Source organism: Ascaphus truei, chromosome 2, assembly GCF_040206685.1.
Source record: "Ascaphus truei isolate aAscTru1 chromosome 2, aAscTru1.hap1, whole genome shotgun sequence".
In the NCBI taxonomy this organism is placed as follows: domain Eukaryota; kingdom Metazoa; phylum Chordata; class Amphibia; order Anura; family Ascaphidae; genus Ascaphus; species Ascaphus truei.
This window is the reverse complement of record NC_134484.1, coordinates 285,193,710-285,201,774: the sequence shown is the minus strand read 5'-3', so window position 1 is coordinate 285,201,774 and position 8,065 is coordinate 285,193,710.

The window sequence follows — 8,065 nt, the reverse complement described above, 5'->3', positions numbered from 1 at the left end:
TTTTCATCACTATCATATTGCACATTGGGAAAGCGCCCGGGTATTTTTTGTTACATATACCTACATACATAGATACACACACACACACACACACACACACACACACACACACACACACACACACACACACACACACACACACACACACACACACACACACACACACACACACACATACACACACATATACACACACACACACATATATATACTTATACAACCTGTCGCCAATGGCAGCACAGACCACCATACACACAAAAAGTGTGCATCACGTCCACGCGCATTGGCACAGGCACGCGTGAGCGCACGGCCGCAAACAGTACACTGGCGACACACTTTATTCGAGCTCGGCTAGTCCCACGAATTCGGGTATACCCGGGTGTATTGAGGTTTGTGACTGTTTTCTGCCCGAGTGCATTGAGGTATTTTCAGGCAGGGATTGAAGCATTTTATTCCCGCTGGCTGCAATACTGCACAGTATATATATATATACTGCATTACAATTCATGAATTTATGCCATCTGGTAGACACGCGAAGCATTGCAGCCTATTAAATCCTAATCATTATCATTTAACAGATCAGCCGCCCATCAGCCAGGCATGAACCCAGGCTGGGAAGGCAAACGCAACGGGGCTTGTCAGAGGTGAGGAGCGGCGCATTCCAGGTATCTGCCAGGTACATACTGGGTATTTGCTCGAATAAAGTGTGTCGGTGCAGTATATTACGGGCCTAAGACTGCTATTCCAGAGTTTGTGGGAATACATAAGATTTCTTCGTCTCAAAAAGATCTACTGCCAACTCCATACTCTGAGTTTTTGGATGTGGGTGACAAGAAGAAAACGGAAATGCTTCCCCCACATCGTTTTTATGATTGCCCCATTGAATTATTACCGGGTGCTGCCATTCCATTCAGGAGAATCTATTCTCTCTCAGAACCAAAATTAAAGGTCCTCAATGACTACTTACAGGAGAACCTGTTGAAAAGTTTTATCTGACCTTCTACTTCACCAGCAGGTGCAGCACTCTTCTTCGTGGGAAAGAAAGACGGTTCGTTATGTCCCTGCATTGACTATCGGGAACTAAATAAAATCACAGTTAAGAATAGGTATCCGTTACCTCCGATTCCCGAACAATTGGAAAGAATTCGGTCAGCCAAGATCTTTACCAAATTAGATCTCAGAGGAGCCTACAATTTGGTCCACATCCGACCCGGTTATGAATGGAAAACAGATTTCCGAACCCATTATGGGCACTATGAATACCTGGTGATGCCCTTTGGACTCTGTAATGCTCTTGCTACTTTCCAGCATTTAATTAATGATGTTCTCCTAGAGTTATTGGACCAATTCGTAGTGGCATAACTGGATGATATCCTAGTTGTCTCAGATAACATCATGGATCACCAGAAACATGTCCGGATTGTCCTAGAGCATCTCCGAAAGCACAAATAGTGCATCAAATTAGAAAAATGCGAATTCGAAAAGACCAGGATGCAATTTCTCGGTTACATCATCTCCCCTGAGGGTTTGAGTATGGACCCAGACAAGATTCAAGTCATGGTGGAATGGCCAATTCCTCGAAATGAGAAGGACATTCAGAGATTTGTGAGCTTTGCCAACTTCTATAGACGTTTTATTAAAAATTTCTCTGGCATTATTGCCCCAATAACCCGACTCGCACGGAAAGAATTCCCCTTCAAGTGGTCTCCTGAAGCGGATGCGGCATTTGAACAATTGAAGTCACTTTTCACATCTGCCCATATCCTCATCAATCTGAATCCAGAACTACCATTTATTATGGAAGTGGACACATCCGACTCAGCAGTTGGTGCCATTCTGTCACAAAGAATTGGACCCAAGATGCTCCTTGATCCCTGCGCTTTCTATTCATACCAAATGCCAACAGCTGAAAGAAATGATGACATCGGCAACACAGAATGTTTGGCTGTAAAAGCCACATTCTCAGAGTGGAGACATTAACTTGAGGGGGCCAATCACCCATTTACTGTCTTTAGGGATCACAGGAACTTAGAATTTATTTGATCTGCAAAGATACTGTCTACGCGACAAGCTAGGTGGGCTCTCTTCTTCGCAAGATTTCAGTTCTACATATCGGCTTTAAGAATGGGAAAGCTGACACCTTGTCACAGTTATTGCCTAGTTCAGATAAAGAGCAAGAAGAAACTATTCATCTAAAAATAATTAATTAATGCACAGCTCCCGACCCACCGGCTACCCAGGAGTCCTCATGGCATAGGAACTGTTGTCCTGCTCTTTTTGGTGGCCTAAAATATCACAAGATGTAAAAGACTATGTCCTCTCCTGTGAGATCTGTGCTAGGATCAAGACTCCTCGAGCATCCCCTGTGGGTTTGCTGCAGCCTCTTCCAATTGCTACTCATCCTTGGTGGTCCATATCAATGGATTTTATTGTTGACCTACCCAGATCAAGTGGACATAATACCATTCAGTGATATATCCAAACAGGTAGCAGTGTAAATAAGGGATGGAGGAGGGGGGAACAAGGGAGACAACAATGCTGATGTAAGGCACCCCCCTAGCACGTAACAATCCCTTACCCTCCTCCTATGTAAACCACCTAAACTGCACAGTGTCCTGTAACACACTTATTGGCCACGTTCCAGTAATGATACAAAGGAATGTACTCACTGATCTTGATAGGTGACTGATCAATCTTGATGGCATCTGTTCCAAAAGGCATGCATCACTCCCACAATCAGCAGAGAAAGTAGAAAAAGAAGGGGCAAGCACTGCAAGAATGGAACCAGACTGGAGGCAGGTTAAAATGCAAAAAGGAATTTAATGAGGCATGATGCCTAAGGTATTGTCAGGTCGAGCTCACCACAAACGAGGCGGGACCGCGGTGCTGAGGTTGGAAAGGATATAACGCCACCCACAGCCACGAGGGCACGTCTTGAGAGTAGAATGGTCTGGGTGTCCAAGTCGGGGCAGGAGAGGTACGGATGGTAGAGGGTGCTGTTAGCCAAGTCCGGAGTTCGAGAGAGAGACGTAATCGTTTTACCATTTGCCGAGTTCGGGGTGCCAGAGGTGCGGAGACTCGTATTGCCGTATGCCAAGTTCGGGGTGCCACAGGTGCGGAGAGTCGTATAGGAAGCCGGTTCGGTACACGAGGAAGACTGCAAAACAAGACAAGACAGTACTAGGGAGGCAGAGAGTGATGAGAACAACTGGTTCTATGCTCAGCCGACGAATAATGAAACCGCAGGATATAAGTAGTAGAGTGGATCCAATGGCAGGGTAGCAAGGTAGGGGTGTGTGGAGGACCAGGCTGCGGCAGGGATAGGTCAGATGAGCACCCTATGATGGTATAGGGTAATGTGCCTGCTTCTGATTGCACAGTGCTGTCCAGGTGGTATGTGCCTTTAAGAGGCTGGAGTGCCTCTGTGTGGCCGCGCCTCCGTGTGGCCGCACCTGCGGGCGCGTGACCGGGCACACGCCCAGACCCGGCACCAGAAGAGGAACGCTGCAGTGCGAGCACGCTCCCAGGCGAGACGGCGATCGGCGTCCTGGAGGGAGGATCTCTGCGAGGCGTGGGAGGACCCGGCGGAACAGCGGGTAAGTGGGGAGCACGCCAATGGCGGCGTGACTCCCGGGTCGTTACAGTACCCCCCCCCCCTTCAGGGGCGACCTCCGGGCGTCCACGACATGGCTTGGAGGGATTCCTACGATGGAAAGCCTGGACGAGTCGAGGCGCGTGGAGATCTCGGTGGGGAATCCATGAGCGTTCCTCTGGTCCAACCCCCTCCGGTGGACCAGGTACTGTACTCCTCCTCTGGAGATCCTAGAATCCAGTATAGACTGGACCTCGTACTCCTGTTGACCTTGGATCAGAAGAGGGAGTGGAGGAGAAGTGGTCTTGGAAAAACGAGGACCCTGAAATGCTGGTTTTAGCAAAGATACATGAAAGACCGGAGGAATCCTCATTGAGGGTGGAAGACGCAGACGATAAGCCACTGGATTAATCCTCCTGACCACGGGAAAGGGACCGAGGAACTTGGGTGCCAACTTCATAGTAGGGACCTTTAGTCGTATATTCCTGGATGAAAGCCCTACCTTGTCTCCTGGAGCGAATTCTGGAACCTGGCATCGAAGGTGATCTGCCTGGAGTTTCTGTCTCCCAGTGGCCACCTTTAAGTTTTCCTGAATCCTCCTCCATAAGTCTTTCAGCCGGGAGATACGCTTGTCGACCGCTGGTACCCCCGAGGATAGGGGGGAGAAGGGTAAGCGGGAAGGATGAAAGCCAAAATGTATAAAGAAGGGAGATTCTTGAGTGGAGTAATTACGAAGGGAGTTGAGAGCAAACTCGGCCCAAGGAAGCAGATCCACCCAGTCAGCCTGTGTATCGGTTATGAAACATCGAAGGTATTGTTCCAGGTTTTGGTTGGCTTTCTCCGTCTGCCCATTGGTCTGTGGGTGGTATCCAGAGGAGAATTGTAATGAAATGCCCAATTTTAGAGAAAAGGCTCGCCAACATTTTGACACGAATTGAGACCCTCGGTCTGAAATGATGGTTGAAGGCACTCCATGGAGACGAAAGATTTCCTGGATGAAAACATCCGCAAGCCTGGAGGAATTCGGAAGACCCCTCAAGGGAACAAGGTGCGTCTGTTTGGAAAAGCGATCAATTACCACAAGAATAGTATTCATCCCTTTGGAGGTTGGGAGCTCTATGATAATATCCATAGAAATATGGTTCCAAGGCCGGTCTGGGATGGGTAATGGAAGAAGAAGGCCTGCTGGTCTGATTGGGGTACTTTGTTGCGAGCACATGTGCCACACGCCTTTACAAACTCCTCCACATCTTTAGACATCTCTGGCCACCAGAAGGTTCGTTGGACAAGGTCGTTAGTCTTCCGTATCCCTGGGTGTCCTGCCGATTTAGAGGAATGGCACCACTCGAGAACTCTCTTGCGATGTTGCGGTGCAGTGTAGAGCCTTCCCTCCGGAACCTTGAACCCCATAGGGGCCTGTGATTGCTCGGATCGGATCTTGTCCATGATATCGAAAGAGTTGGCGGATACAATAAATTTGGAGGGAATTATCGTCTCTAGCCACTCTTCAGATCTATAATTTGCAAGGAACTGTCGAAACAGGGCATCCACATTCAGGTTTTTGGAGCCTGAAACGAAGGATATGAAGTAATTGAACCGGGAGAAGAATAACGCCCAGCGGGCTCGTCGCGCGCTCAATCGACGTGCCCCTTCTAAGTAGAGGAGGTTCTTATGGTCTGTGAGGATGGTTATGGGAGTTTCCGTGCCTTCTAAGAGGTGTCTCCATTCCTCTAATGCCAACTTGATAGCCAAGAGCTCACAGTTACCGACATCATAATTCCGTTTTGCGGAAGAAAATTTCTTCGAAAAGAAGGCACATGGGTGTAATCTGGCTAAGGGGGAAGTCCTTTGGGACAAAACTGCGCCAGCCCCGACATCAGAGGCATCCACTTCCAGGGTAAATGGGAGATTAGGATCTGGGTGGGTGAGGATCGGGGCATACACGAAAGCCTTCTTGAGAAGATTAAATGCCAGAATGGATGATTCGGACCATGAAGAGGGATCTGAACCTTTCTTGGTTAGAGCGGTGATGGGAGATACCATGGTGGAAAAATTGCGAATGAAGCGACGGTAGTAGTTTGCAAAACCTAGAAAGCGTTGCACGGCTTTAAGGGTGGTCGGACGGGGCCAGTCCAGAATGGCCTTTAGTTTCGCTGGGTCCATAGTGAACCTGGAGTCAGAGATAATGTATCCCAGGAATGCCACGGACGTCAGATAGAAGTGGAATTTCTCCAATTTTGCAAAGAGTTGGTTCTCCCGGAGGCGTAACAGCACCTGTTGAACGTGTTTGATGTGTTCTTGGGTGGACTTAGAAAAGATTAGGATGTCGTCTAAGTAAACGATAAGCAATTTGTTAAGAATGTCCTGGAAAATCTCGTTGACAAAGTCCTGAAAGACTGCTGGCGCGTTGCACAGGCCAAACGGCATGACCAGGTATTAATAATGGCCGTCATGGGTGTTAAATGCAGTCTTCCACTCGTCCCCCTCACGTATCCTTACCAAATTGTAAGCGCCCCTTAGGTCCAGTTTAGAAAAAATAGTTGCTCCTTGAAGGCGGTCGAAGAGCTCTGAAATCAAAGGTAGCGGGTAGTGGTTTTTGCGCATGATGCATTGATGAAGAGACCCGTCCTTTTTCTTTACAAAAAAGAAGCCCGCTCCAACTGGGGAAGAGGATTTTCGGATGAAACCCCTCTCCAAATTCTCCGCAATGTAAGTGTTCATGGCTTTAGTCTCTGGGAGAGAGAGAGTGGGTAGGATCGTCCCCTGGGAAGAACTGCCCCAGGCAGCAGGTCGACAGGACAGTCAAATGGTCGGTGCGGAGGTAGAACCTCGGATCGTGCTTTGTCGAACACATCGCGGAATTCCAAATATACAGTAGGCAAGGAGTTGACCTCCTCTGGCAGGGTACACAAACCTCCGACCTTCTGGAACAGCCTGGTACAGGTCTTGGCACATTGAGCACCCCACTGGATGGGTTCCCGGTTGGTCCAGTCGATGTGAGGATTATGAACTTGGAGCCAAGGGAGGCCCAGGATACTTTGACGGAGGGAGTGTGGATGACATCGAGGGTAATGGTCTCCGTATGAGCCCCGACGAACTGCAGTAGGAGAGGCACCGTCTGTAGCGTGATGAAGGCTGGCTGTAGAGGTCGACCATCAATGGCCTCCAGGCCCACTGGAATCCTCTTGCTGGTAAGTTGAATATTGTTCCGTCTAGCAAAGGCTTGATCGATGAAATTGCCTGCGGAGCCGGAGTCCACGAATGCCAGTGCTTGAGTGTGAAACCCCACTCCAGACAGCATCACTGGCAGCAGGATCCTGGTGGGAAGGACCTCCTTGATGATGGGGGAGAGAGGCAGTGTTCCCAACGAGACTCCCGGGATCTCATTGGGATTTGGCGTTTCCCGGTTTGTGGGGACACTGTAGCACCAAGTGACCGGAAATGCCACAGTACATACAGAGACCTGCACTGTGCCGGCGTAGTTTCTCGGCAGAGGACAGCTTATTCCCTCCCAATTGCATTGGTTCCGGGACGTCCAAAGACGGAGGTGCTGGAGACACGAACGATGGGATGGGACACCTTGAAACCCGTTGACTGTGACGGGAACGTTCAGTCCTCCGCTCCTGCAGATGCTGGTCCACCCGAATGCAAAGGGCGATCAAATCCTCTAGGTCAGTAGGACATTCCCGCGCTGCAAGCTCATCCTTTAGGGACTCAGACAGGCCCTGCCAAAACGCCGAAGAAAGTGCTTCATTGTTCCATCCCGTCTCGGCATCAAGTGTGCAGAACTCCACAGCGTACCGGGAGACGGGACGATCTGCCTGGGTTATGTGGTGGAGAGAGGAAGCTGCCGTTAACTGCCGTGCAGGTGTGTCAAAGACCTTTCGGAACTCACGGGCAAAGAGGTCGATGTCCTGTGTGATGGGAGATTGTTGTTTCCAAATGGGGGAGGCCCAGGCCAGCGCCTCATCAGAGAGAAGAGAAATGATATAGGCGACCTTAGAAGTTGAGGAGACACAACGAGAGGGTGAGAGTTGGAATTGGATGAAACATTGATTAAGGAAGCCCCTACATCCTTGGGGGTCCCCAGCATAGCAGTTGGGGGCAGGAATTCAGGGTTCCACAGCAGACGGGAGAGATACAAAGACTGTTGCGGAGGGCGTAGAGGCCATTGGTGAAGGTCCCAGACTGGAAGCTCGGGCTTGAACGGTAAGAGAATGAAGGCTCTGCTGAAGCAAATCCATCCGCCTATCATTTTGTTCCAGATAAGTCTCTAGCCTGGCGAAGAGATTAGAGTGGGAAGTTAAAGTACACTCCACCTCAGAGGGGTCCATGTTTGTTGGGCTGAGCATAATGTCAGGTAGAGCTCACCACAAATGAGGCGGGACCGCGGTGCTGAGGTGGGAAAAGATATAACGCTACCCACAGCCACGAGGGCACGTCTTGAGAGTAGAATGATCTAGGTGTCCGAGT